General features: G+C 29.9%; 1 pseudogene; it reads right to left on the bottom strand.

Annotated features, from left to right (window-relative positions):
- Positions 1-8278: 8278 nt before the first annotated feature.
- On the bottom strand, positions 8279-9668 carry LOC118030912 (transcription factor MYB123-like; annotated as a pseudogene).
- Positions 9669-12455: the final 2787 nt, after the last annotated feature.

Genomic DNA, 12455 nt, shown 5'->3' with positions numbered 1-12455 from the left:
ATAATAATAATAATAATAATAATAATAATACTCAGTACGTGACGTTGTTATACTTGAGAATGATCTAAAAGATCGGGTCACAGGTTTCCAGCCTATATATTGATTTTATGAAAAGATCAAAGAGATATATTATATAATATAAACAGAATGTAAATAATAATAATAATAATAATAATAATAATAATAATAATAATAATAATAGTAAAAGAAGAAGATGAAGAAATTAATGAGAACTTTGAAATGAAAGATTAGTGTAAGGATTAAACAATGATAAAAACAAATGTCAATGTTAAAGGATCCACTAATGGTATTTCAAACAAGTATACTATAAACTCTTATTACTCAATTGGAAACCACACATGAAGGAGGTTCCAATCGGATGATTTGTCATTAATAGCTCATTATAAATTGTTAACATGTTCATATTAATTATCTTATTTACATAACACCAAACTTTTAAATATTGTCAGAAATTCATGATGCTAACTTATGTTGACAACAAATCAAGTTCCTTTCATAGCCCATGTGTAGGTAATACCATACGGTTGGGCTATGAGAGTGCAAAGCATTTGTTGTACCAAGTGTTATACAACACAAATCTAGATCAACCATTTAACAAGCAAGGTATTAAGAATTAGTAAGATAAAAAGACAAGACATGTTAATATTAAACATTAAGGTCCATGTTGAGTTTACACCATACTTATTCTTACACCATTAGTGTAACCTTTTCACCTTGACATAATAAACTTAGCTAAACATAATGAAGAAGAGAAACATAAATAAACAAAACAAGAACATAAAGAAAATACAAGTTATCTAAGTAAAGGAAAGGAAATGAAAAGCATAAACAAGATATTAATGAAAGCAAAACTTAAAAATTACAAAAAAAATATAAAGAGAGAAATAAAGAGCATGAACTTGATCTGAAAAACCAAGCCCCCCAAATGCATGGAAAATGCCTCCTTTCATAGGCCAAAATTCAGAATTATTGATTTGATGACTAATTGTTGAGTGGGTGGCCAACTTTTGACTTGGTGAAAATCCTTATATTCTTGTCTGAATAAAAACAAAATGCTACCATCCGAACTAGGTCCACTAGAAAACATGAAAGTTGTAGGAAATTGACTCAGCTTTCCAAAAAAAAAAATGGAGGTCATTTGGACTTCTAGAACTCCAGATATGGGCTAAACACTGAACAATATTCGGGCTGCATGATAGATTCGGACTTCTCCGTTGTTGCTATAATTTGGACTTGAAAACGGCCTTCTTAGATCTTAATGAAAACATGAAAGTTGTAGGCCTATGTCTTAATGAATCTGTGTAAAAAGTTGAGGTCATTTGGACATCTAGAACTCGAGATATGACCCAATTACCGAACAGTGTTCCAGTTTGGACTACACCAACATCTCTTTTCTAAGTTTCACCCTTTCTTTATCTTCACAAATTTCAGTAGTTGAATTCATCAATCAATCATTTGATTTATGTGATAGGCCTGCATTTAAGATGAACATTTACCATATATTAAGGCATTTTATAATATTAGACTTGTTATTATAAAACATGCTTTAGTTAAGGAGTTATTGATACTTTAAGTGCAAAATGATGATATAAAACCTTGATAAATATGCGTTTTTAAGTACTAATCAATACTAACATGTTTTATATTTATTATCCTACTCACTCTTAATACCTTGTTAAATGGTTAATCTAGATTTGTGTTGAACAACCCTTGGTACAACAAATACTTGGCACTTTCATAGCCCAACCGTATGGCATAACCTACACCTGTGCTATGAAAGGAACTTGATTTATTGTTAACATAAGTTATCACCATGAACACCTGATAATATTTACAAGTATTGGCATTACTCGAATAAGATAATTAATGTAATCATGTTAACAATTATAATATGATTGAAACCTCCTTTGTGTGTGGTTTCCAGTTGAGTAATAAAAGTTTATACTATACTTGTTTGAAGTACCATTAGTGGATCCTCTAACCTTGACATTTGTTTTTATTATTATTTAATCCTCACATTAATCTTACATCTCAAAGTACTCTTTATTATTACTATTACTGTTATTACTGTTATTGTTATTGTTATTATTATTAGTATTACTATTACTACTACTACTACTACTACTACAAATTATTATTAGTATTGTTGTTGTTGTTTATAATTTATATAGTTAATCTCCTTGTGGTTCGACTCCGGTCTTGCTTTGTTATTTATTACTTTGACACTCCTGCACTTGAGAAAAGACATCAATCTTTTAGTCGTGTCAGTTCGCATCACTAATAGTTTGTGTTGAAATATAGATGTTTGTCTTTATCCATTAATTGATGAGTTGAAGTAGTTATGGTCATTTAAGGCTTTTAGATATGATGTATGAGGAAATAAAATTTTCAAATAATGGCAGCTTTGATATGGACAATCAATGATTTTTCGACATATAAAATGGTTCCTAGTTGGACATGCATGGAAAACTAGCATGTCCATATTATATGGAAAATAACAAAGTCTTTATGTTAACAAATAGTGGTAAAACATCTTCTTTTTTTTTAATTGCCACAAGCGGTTCGTGCCAATGGATCACAAGTGCAGAAAGAACAAAAAGGACTTCTATGTTGGCAGAGTTGAAAACGATGTTGTATTGCCGTTACCATCTGATGAAAATTGTATGACATGGTATCGGAGTATGATGGCATTGTGTTTGGTTCAATCTAGTAAGCAAAAGTTTCCTGGTTTTGGTTTGACCCATAATTGGGTAAAACAAAGTATTTTTTATGAGTTTTCTTATTGGAAGACCAATATTCGCAACCATAACCTTGATGTCATACATACTAAAAAAATCATGTTTGAAAATATTTTAAACACGATTATGGATATGAAAGGAAAGACAAAGAACAACATTAAGGCTAGAATGGATATATCTTGTTTTGTAACTATAAAAATATAGAATTGGTTTATGATGGGTCACGGGTCCCAAAGCCCAAAACCAGTTTCACCTTAGACATGAATGCATAGTTGTTTACAAATGGCTTAAGACTCTATGTTTTCCTTATGGACATGCTTTGAACATATCAAGGTTGATGAATTTGGAGGATTGTAGATTGTATGGAATGAAAACTCATGACTTCCACATCTTTACACAAATACTCATTTAATTCCATGGAAGTACTTGCTCAACCTTTAGAGAAAAGTAAAAAACCAAGAGCATGTTAAGGCTTTAATATGCAAGGCCTAAATTATTGAAGAGATCTCAACATTTATCTTGTTCTATTTCGAACCTCATGTGAGAACAAAAATCAATCGGGTTCTAAGGCATGATGACAATGGGGAAGTGCCTTCGAGTGAGAACTTGTCAATATTCTTTCATACTAGATGACCCGTACCAAAAAATATTGTGAGGAGAAGATATTTGATAGAAATAAAATTCAGACAAGCACATCAATTTGTTATATTAACTGTGATGAACTAAAACCTTTTATTTAGTAAGTATAATACTCTATATGTTGTTACTTCTGAACAATTCATCTCTTATATTATTATAAACTAATAGATTGATGAATTCCTCATAAACAACATTGTCAATTTTTACTGTACAAAAACTCACACCTGACTTAATCCTAAATTGTTTGATTATAAGATGAATAATTTTTCACCTGGTTCAGAACATATGTAAGGACTATTTAATTATTCTTATCTCTTGGGATACTTAATTTCATTAGACATTTCTCGTTAACTATGATGGAAATGTAATTCATATACTGGGTTTATTAATTGGGAGGGAATATTGGTGTTACTTTGAATTTACTAAATGTGAGTCATGAAAGAAAGGTGAAGTTCTATAATGGATATTTCATTAATGGACATGTGTTTCATACTAAAGAGTATGGTTAAGATAAAAAGACATATAAAAGTAGGGTTTGTGTTAAGGGATTGACTTCTAATGAATTTGAAGTTAACTACTCTGGGAAGTTAGAAGAGGTCATGATTTTATTCAAATGTTATTGGCATGATACCACTAACAAAGGAATCAAAGTATATCAGTATCATGGGTTGGTCAAAATTAATACAAAGCCTAAACTTCGCAACGTCGACGATATCTTTTTTTTTTGGCCAATCAATTCCAGCAAGTTCATACACTCCTTCCTTGTTCAGGATGGTAATAATGAATTAACTGTAGGAGATGATGTCTTTCAACTTGATGGGTTAGTTGATCTATATCAAATTTCTTCTTTTAATGACTTAGAAGAAACTTCAAATTTTCGTGTTGTTGAGAATACTTTTGTTGATGTCGACATTGAGGAGTTAAATAATATTTTGAAAACCAGGAGACATAAACAAGTTGATGAAGATGATGATAACAATGAAATCAATATAGAGTATTACAATGAATATGACAATGATGAAATTGAAGAAGAAGATAATTCTGATTAATTTGTACAACAAAAATGTGTAATGCCATAAATTATAATGTAATATTTATAGATGAAATTAACTTTAAGGTAATGACAATGACGTTTATTTATTGTTAAATCATAATGAAGCATTTAATTTATATGATTTTATTATTATACACAGAACTTGTGTTATTGTGTTGTGTGTGATGCTATAATTTTAAATATTTGCAGGATAGATACATAAGGAATACAAATACAATTTGTTAGTATATTTCAGAGAGCATTGAAATTGTTCCTTTCTAACTAGCATTGTTCATTGTGTTCAATACATACCAGATCACCGACAATTAATGTTTGTCGGTATTTTCTTGAGAGCTAAAGTACTATTCATTTCCCACTTGCACTATTTATTACTAATTAGTACCTACAGAATCATTGACAAATGAAAAAAAAAAATAGTCAATGATAGTTGGTGAGTTTTTTAAATCTTTTTATTAAATTAAAAGTTTCATTTAGACTTTACAAACAGATACACCGATGAAAAAATTACAAATATTAATATTTAAAATGTCATCAATAAAACTGTTGATAAAAAGGCCCTTAATTGAAATATTAGAATTCCTAAAATCAGAATAAACGGGCACATTTGTCTTCTTTTCTCTTCCTCTGCAACTTCTTCTCTCATCCTCCCAAATCTTCATATTTCTTTCTCTTCTCTCTCTCACCTTCTATCCTTAACCCTTTATCTTCTCTTCTCTTCTTCTCCATGCAGAAGTATGTCTTCTCTTCTCTTCTCTTCTCCTTCTCTTCTTATCTATTTATTCAATGATTTGTTTGGATTGTTTTTCTCTTCAAGCTCGGGAAAACTCAACTTAAGGTAAGATTCTTTTTTTTTTCCCTTCTTTTATTTCTTATGTTGTTAATAATCATATATATGTTAATGGAATTTTTTTTTAATTATTCTGTTATAAATAATTGTATAAATGTTGATGAAAAATTTTTTATTTAAAAAAAAATTTCTATCATAAATACTTGCATAAATGTTGATGGCAATTTTTTGTTCTCTTATTAATAATTGTATAAACATTAATGGAAATTTTTAAAATGTTTTTGTTCTTTAATGATTGTATATAGATTTTTGGAATTTTTTTAATTTTATTTTCTATAACGATTGTATATAGATTGGTGGAATTTTTTGTAATTTTTTTATTTAATAATTGTATATAGATTGTTGGATTTTTTTTTGAATTTTTATGTTCTTTAATGATTGTATATAGATTGTTGGGATTTTTTTAATTTTCTCATATTAGTATTGTTAGCTAATTGATTTGTTTGTGTTAACACAATTTTCTATTTTTAAAAAATAAAAAATAAAAAATAGTAGCCATCATAAATGCAAAAAATATTAAAAATGGCTACGATAATAGTTAGGATAAATGAATAGTTTTTAATGTGAAATAATGACACTACAAATCCTTTAATGTGTTTATATTAACCTCCTATGATCATTTCGCAAATGATTGTAGCAAAATTAATTGATAATTTGGTTAAATTAACATAATTGAAATTATTCAATTAACATAGATTGATATAAAATCAACTAGTTTGTGGCAATCCAATTTAAATTGTTGTGTATTTGCAGGTTTAAAAATTTTGGGTAGCTTCCAGTATAGAGAAAATGCTACAATTTTTATTATTTTTTAAAATATGAATGGTTTACGGTACTATAATCCTTTAACATGAGTAGATGCCTAAGGAAAAGTCAATAACACGTACAAACAAGATTGCTGCTAATTCTTCTAGCAATGCTTCTAACGACCATAAGTCATTAGGTGCCAACCAAGAATAGACACCTGATAAACCGACATCCACTCACGACGCGGGCTTATTGGGTGCGATACCACCATATCAAGGAAGGGTCCCTTCAAAATAGGATCCATTTATCCAAAAGTACGAGACTTAGTGGAAGAATAACCTTTCAATGTAAGTTTGTTTTCCCTTCACATCAACTTGTACTATACTAAATGGAGAATCACACTACAACTAGGTAAGATTGAAATCAAGAAAAAAAATTTAAAAATCATTTTTAGTCATTTTATTTATTTATTTACTAACAGATAATTCATTTATAGCATATAGGTTGCATGATTTTTGGTACGAGATGCGGTTTGGAAGGATTTCAAACCTTTATACATCAGAGAGGCCATGTGAGCGAAATATATGCAGTAGGTGATGCTTGATCTTTTTTTGTGACAATCACACTCCATTATGGAGAACCAAAACTGGCATGTTCACAGTTTTGTTACCATGTATAGTAATGGCTCCATTCCATTTATTTCACATGTGAAGCGAATGATAAGATTCTTTTTTTAATTATATTAATTTTTTATTTGTTGTTTTTTATATAAATATATTTAAATAACAACAATTTTCTCTTGCTGGCTATAGTTCTTGGACACGAACCAAGCCCGATGGAGCTTTTTATGGAAACATATGTATGAATTGATGACCGTAAAAAAAATGGTGCAATAATTCATGGATAGTCGAGCTCAACAATTTCTGGTATGTTGTTTTCAACCATTTTTTTTTCTTAAGTTATTATTTTTTTGAATTTTCTAACATTTTTCTTCTTGGATACATATAACACTGGGTTGAAGAAGAGATACGATGACGATCTTCGACCTATTTGAATCTCGATCTGGATTTGAGGTTGGAGGCAAGATCGTTCGATGAACCCGATAGAAGATGGGTGTACGATCTCTTTAACACTACGACAAAGTTCTTGTGGATGGCTCATAATATTTCAACCATTGGATGCTCACAATCAATTTTGAGAACTCAAACTCTTGAGTTCAATACAATTTTAGACTAATGAGTTAAAGATTGAACAACCCATCATGTTGGTGATTATGAACGACTTAATAATGAGACGATCAAACTTCACTGATTGGTATTGGACATGAGATCACAAATGGATGATACATATGCTCCCTCTTATTTGCCCCACGGTCCAAACAAAGACCTGCTTCCTCCTTCTCCTCTAGCCCCTCTATTTTAGATTAATTATATTTGAATTTATAAATGTTTAAACCTGAATAAATATTTAAATTTTATATTAATTTATTTTTAATTATTTTTTGTTTCTATTTAGTAGATTTTAAAAAAAATAAGTTTTTTTAATTATTATTAATGGGGTTTCCATTGCCAATGTCATTGCCACAATTTACTCACCGATAGAATAACAAACTGTTTGTTTGACGGTTACATGTCAAATTCACTAACAGACATACCTATTGACGAAAACAATCATTGATAGCATGACATATGATTTTTCTGTCAGTGATATATTATATTCAGTGATGGAAGTATCAACAAAATAAAATGGGTAAATTTTTTTTTTGGCATGCTTTATTTGTCAATAAATCATCTGTAAAATTATTATCAACAGACCAAAAATCACCGACAACAGTTTTTTCAACGGATTATTTCAATCTGTGATCATGTCGGCAAGTTTCTTGCTGACAGACTGGGAGTATAAATACCAACATAAAATTTCATCAGTAAATCTAAAAATTCTAGTAGTGAACACAAAATTATAGCTAGCACTTTAGGCTTAGCATATTCTTCTCTCCTGAATAGGAATTTAGGAGATTTTCATTGATGGTTCATATGGATTATTATTAAAGGTTGGACAATTGAATGACTTGTAATTTGCGACAACCCAGCCTTGAAGCATATATTCAAAGCATAAATGAAATTCAAATTTTCAGGTAATTTTGACATAAATCCTAAAAAATTCTAAATTTATCTAATGAAATCATTGGAACTCCCGAATAATTTTTAAATTCACTGTTTTCGTTTCATATTTAAATTTCAAGAACCTAACAGTTATAGTCGTCCCTAACCATATTAAAGGTCAAATTTTGAACCCATATATAGTAGAGGAGGGCATTACATGATTGTAGTTTGTTACCGACACAGCGCTTACAAATGCTAAATCATAACAGACTTGCTCTAATTTCACACCATACACAAGCTAATTATTACTTTGATTTCTACGAATAGTAATCAATTGAGATATGCCACAAGTGCCAATATATCTTCTAGGGTGGAGATTTTGCTGTAGTTTCTCGTCAGTGTCTTGTCTCATGGCCACTCTTCAGAATCAAGCAAATGTGCGAGAGACTCTAGGTCCAAAGCTGCATTGTCTTCAGGACAATGATTCAGTGCCCCGTCCTTGAACATGAGGTCATCAAATAAGCACAAGGAATATTCAGAACCACTCTTCATTAGTGTATCTCCGTCTATATCATTCTGTAGAATTTCATTCCACTTCCCGAAATTGAAGAAATCTGAGCCATCATGACATGCATGAACCTCTGCAGTTCCGCAATGAAAATTTGGACCATCTTGTTGATGATTTATCAAGGAAGCTTGAGAGGGGTCGTTCATGGCTGTTGAGGAGAGAATTTCAGGTGGTGGTAGTGGTGTCTGTGTCGGTGGTGGTGACTGTAATGAGAGAAAAACCTTGGTGCACCTAGTGGCCTCGGTGCGGATTACTTGGGTTGATTGTGTTGACTTTGATGGTTAGGTGCTGGTCATGGGTTTAATTGCTCTAGATTTGCTTTGAGAACTTTGTGTGGATTGTGAAGATGATTGGCCTTTAGCTTTTTTCCCCAGAGTAGTGTTCCAATAATTCTTGATTTCATTATCTGTTCGTCCAGGTAGCCTTCCAGCTATTAGAGACCATCTACTCATTCAAGAATGCTAGTAATAATTACTAGTACTGCTCATAAAAGCATAGGTAAACTGCGTAAAGCACAAACGAGAGAGAGGGGGAGAGAGAGAACCTGTTACCAAGAAGGTTATGGAGCTTGATAATGAGTTCTTTTTCATCTTGGGAAATGTTGCCTCTCTTGATGTCTGGTCTAAGATAATTTAACCATCTGAGTCTACAGCTCTTACCACATCTCTTCAAACCTACATACACTCACAATATCCATTTCTTTCAACATGAAATCTTATATAAAATTAAGTACTTTATTTAAATCATGTTTCCATTAAATGAGCATCAACGAACTCCACTCGTACATATGCAAAAGCTAAATGTTTCTACGAGTACCTGCTCTCTCGGGGAGGTTTCTCCAGTTGCCTTCTCCATGAGCTTTAATATAAGCGATCAGTATTTTGTCTTCTGAGGCAGTCCAGGCTCCCCTGTTGAGTCCTTCCTTGGAGCAACATGGACTCCTTCCCATCTCTTTCCACGCACACCTCACACACACAAGTATAATAATTAGATAAAAGAGGTTATGTGGCTCTTTTATAGGCCATTGCCACACCTAGGTTGGAGACTGAGAGGTTGTCATGTTTTTCCTTTCAAAATATTAATATGCCACACCTAGGTTGGAGACTGAGAGGTTGTCATGTTTTTTCTTTCAAAATATTAATAAAAATATACTAGCATTGCTAACATGTTTTTAATAAAAAAAATTAAATTATATAAGGATTGACTTGTTGAGATAAAAAAATATAGTTTGACTAAAAAATCTCAAGACGATATATATATTGAAATGATAAGATATTGGATAAACCTGGGTCAACCTTAGTTAAAATGTAAAATCTCAACCCAGGTCATGAGACCACGACAAAATCATAGAAAGCAAATAAAAAAAAATATTAAAGGTTATTTCTCAATCAATCAATTTTTAAAGAATAAAATTGAAAAATTCAATTAAAAAAGAATAAAAAAAAACCCCAATTAACTTGTCAAATCTGAATCATAAAACCGATATAGCCTAATAGAAAGTGGATCAAAATAAATTATGAAGCCTAATTCTCAATTAATTGAATGTTGAATGATGAAATTAAAAAATAAAATCTATTAAAAAAAGGATCCATAAAAAAACCCAAGTTAACTTGAATTAATCCACCAAACCTTAGATCATAATACTACGATAACCTTATATAAAGAAAATCAAAATAAATTATGAAGTTTAATTCCTAGCCAAACTAAAATATTGAATAATGAAATAAAAAAAAAATTTAATTACAAAAAAAGCATAAAAAAAACCTAAGTCAACTAGGTTAAGCCACAAAACTCACTATTTATGTCATGAGATTGGAATAACCTCATATAATATAAACTGAAATAAATTATGAATCTTAATCCCTAATAAATTCAATGTTAAAAGATAAAATTAAAAAAAAATTAAAATTAAAATTAAAAATTAAACTAAATTTAACATTAAAAATAATATTGTTTCAATAAATTACTGAGAAAGGAATTAGTGATTTCTCCTCATTAATTAGTTTTTTTTGTTGGCTAATATACCAACTTGGCATAATGATAAGTTATATACTAATTTGGGTGTAAATGATATTTTAATATACTTCAAATTAAAAAAATAATAATTGTTTTATACATATAACTAGCTTCAAAATGCTTTAAGAAATGTTTGGCATTATGATAACGATTGCTTTTCAAAGTGTTTTTATTATATATATATATATATATATATATGTGTGTGTGTGTGTGTGTGTGTGTATTTAAAAAAAAATTTAGTTTTGATATCTGCATATTAAAATGATAAAAAAATACTAAAACACTAATTTTAATAAAAATTTTAAATTTTAGACAAACAATATTTTAACCACAATGCTAAACTCCGTCTAGTGTTACTTAACTGCTCTTCTTGTTACAATTATTTTCTAATGTATAGTTTTTTATGATATTTAATCTAATGTTTTCTGGATAATTGATTGTTATATCCTAAAAGATAAGATTTAACAATATTAATTACTTTTTATTGCTATGGCATGATCTATCTATGAGTCAACTTATTAATTCTTTTTTATTGATATAGACACACACACTTAACAATATTTCATTTTACTTTAATACACTTCAAAGGTTTCCAACCGTATGTTAGCTATAGCCTCTTCCATTTGCTATGGCAATAATTGATAAAGCTTTTGAACATGCAAATAGAAGTCCAACAAGAAACTATTAAATTGTTACCCGAATCTGGTTATCTTAGAAATGCTACTGCTCAAATTTTGTGCAGCTTTTATCCTTTCCAAATTACAATTGCTTTCATGCGTGTTAAGAGTGAGATCCAAATGGCTTGAATTGTGCTAGATTTGTTGGCTTGCGTGGCAGGGATTCCTGATGTCCACCTATACACAAGATCAGGATAGAGGTGAGAAACAATTGACCATTGTGACTCTTAAGCACAATAAAGACCTCATTTTAGAAAATAAAATTTATTTGAGTATGTGAAACATTATCTAAAATTTAATACATTCTCATAAATCATCGGTGAACTTTTATTTCATCATAGTACTCATTTAACAATCATAGTCATATTATAGTAACTATTGTTCACAACATATTTGACTCATACTTTGATTCACTTTCTCAAATACACTTAACTCGTATGATTTTATATATTCCTCACAACCATCTCTGGTCCACACCATTGTTTCAATCCCCAATATATTTAATTTATGACACTTATTGTTTTACAAATATGTTTATACCCTTTCAACTTCTTGAGTATTCAGTTTGTTCCAACCAATATTCATGTTATTTTAACTCATTATATACCATTTTAGCTCCCACTTATGATTCATTTCATATACACATTCATGTTCTTTTAACATATATTTTGTCATTTTAGCTTTTTGTGCGATTATTTGCCTAGTTCAATCTCGCTAATTCATATTTATCATCATCATTATGGTTCATCATTTCATTACCTTTTCACATAGACCGAGCTATTATTTTCCACACTATTTTGACTCTTTTTTTCAAAAAGATTTAAGCCTTGCACTTTACCTCGACTTATTACTTTCAAATAAAAACTTTCTTAATTTAATGAAATTTTAGCGGTGTCTCTTAAAATTAAATGATCTCATATATCGACATTAACAATCCACAAACATTTCAAACAAATCCACGGTCTTACCATCATGGACCTTAAACATTACATTACTAATCATGAATAAAATTCAACAATAGAATAACAAATACATAAATGCATAAT

The sequence above is a fragment of the Populus alba genome, chromosome 18 (genome assembly GCF_005239225.2).
Source record: "Populus alba chromosome 18, ASM523922v2, whole genome shotgun sequence".
In the NCBI taxonomy this organism is placed as follows: domain Eukaryota; kingdom Viridiplantae; phylum Streptophyta; class Magnoliopsida; order Malpighiales; family Salicaceae; genus Populus; species Populus alba.
This window is presented reverse-complemented; position numbering and strand designations above follow the sequence as displayed.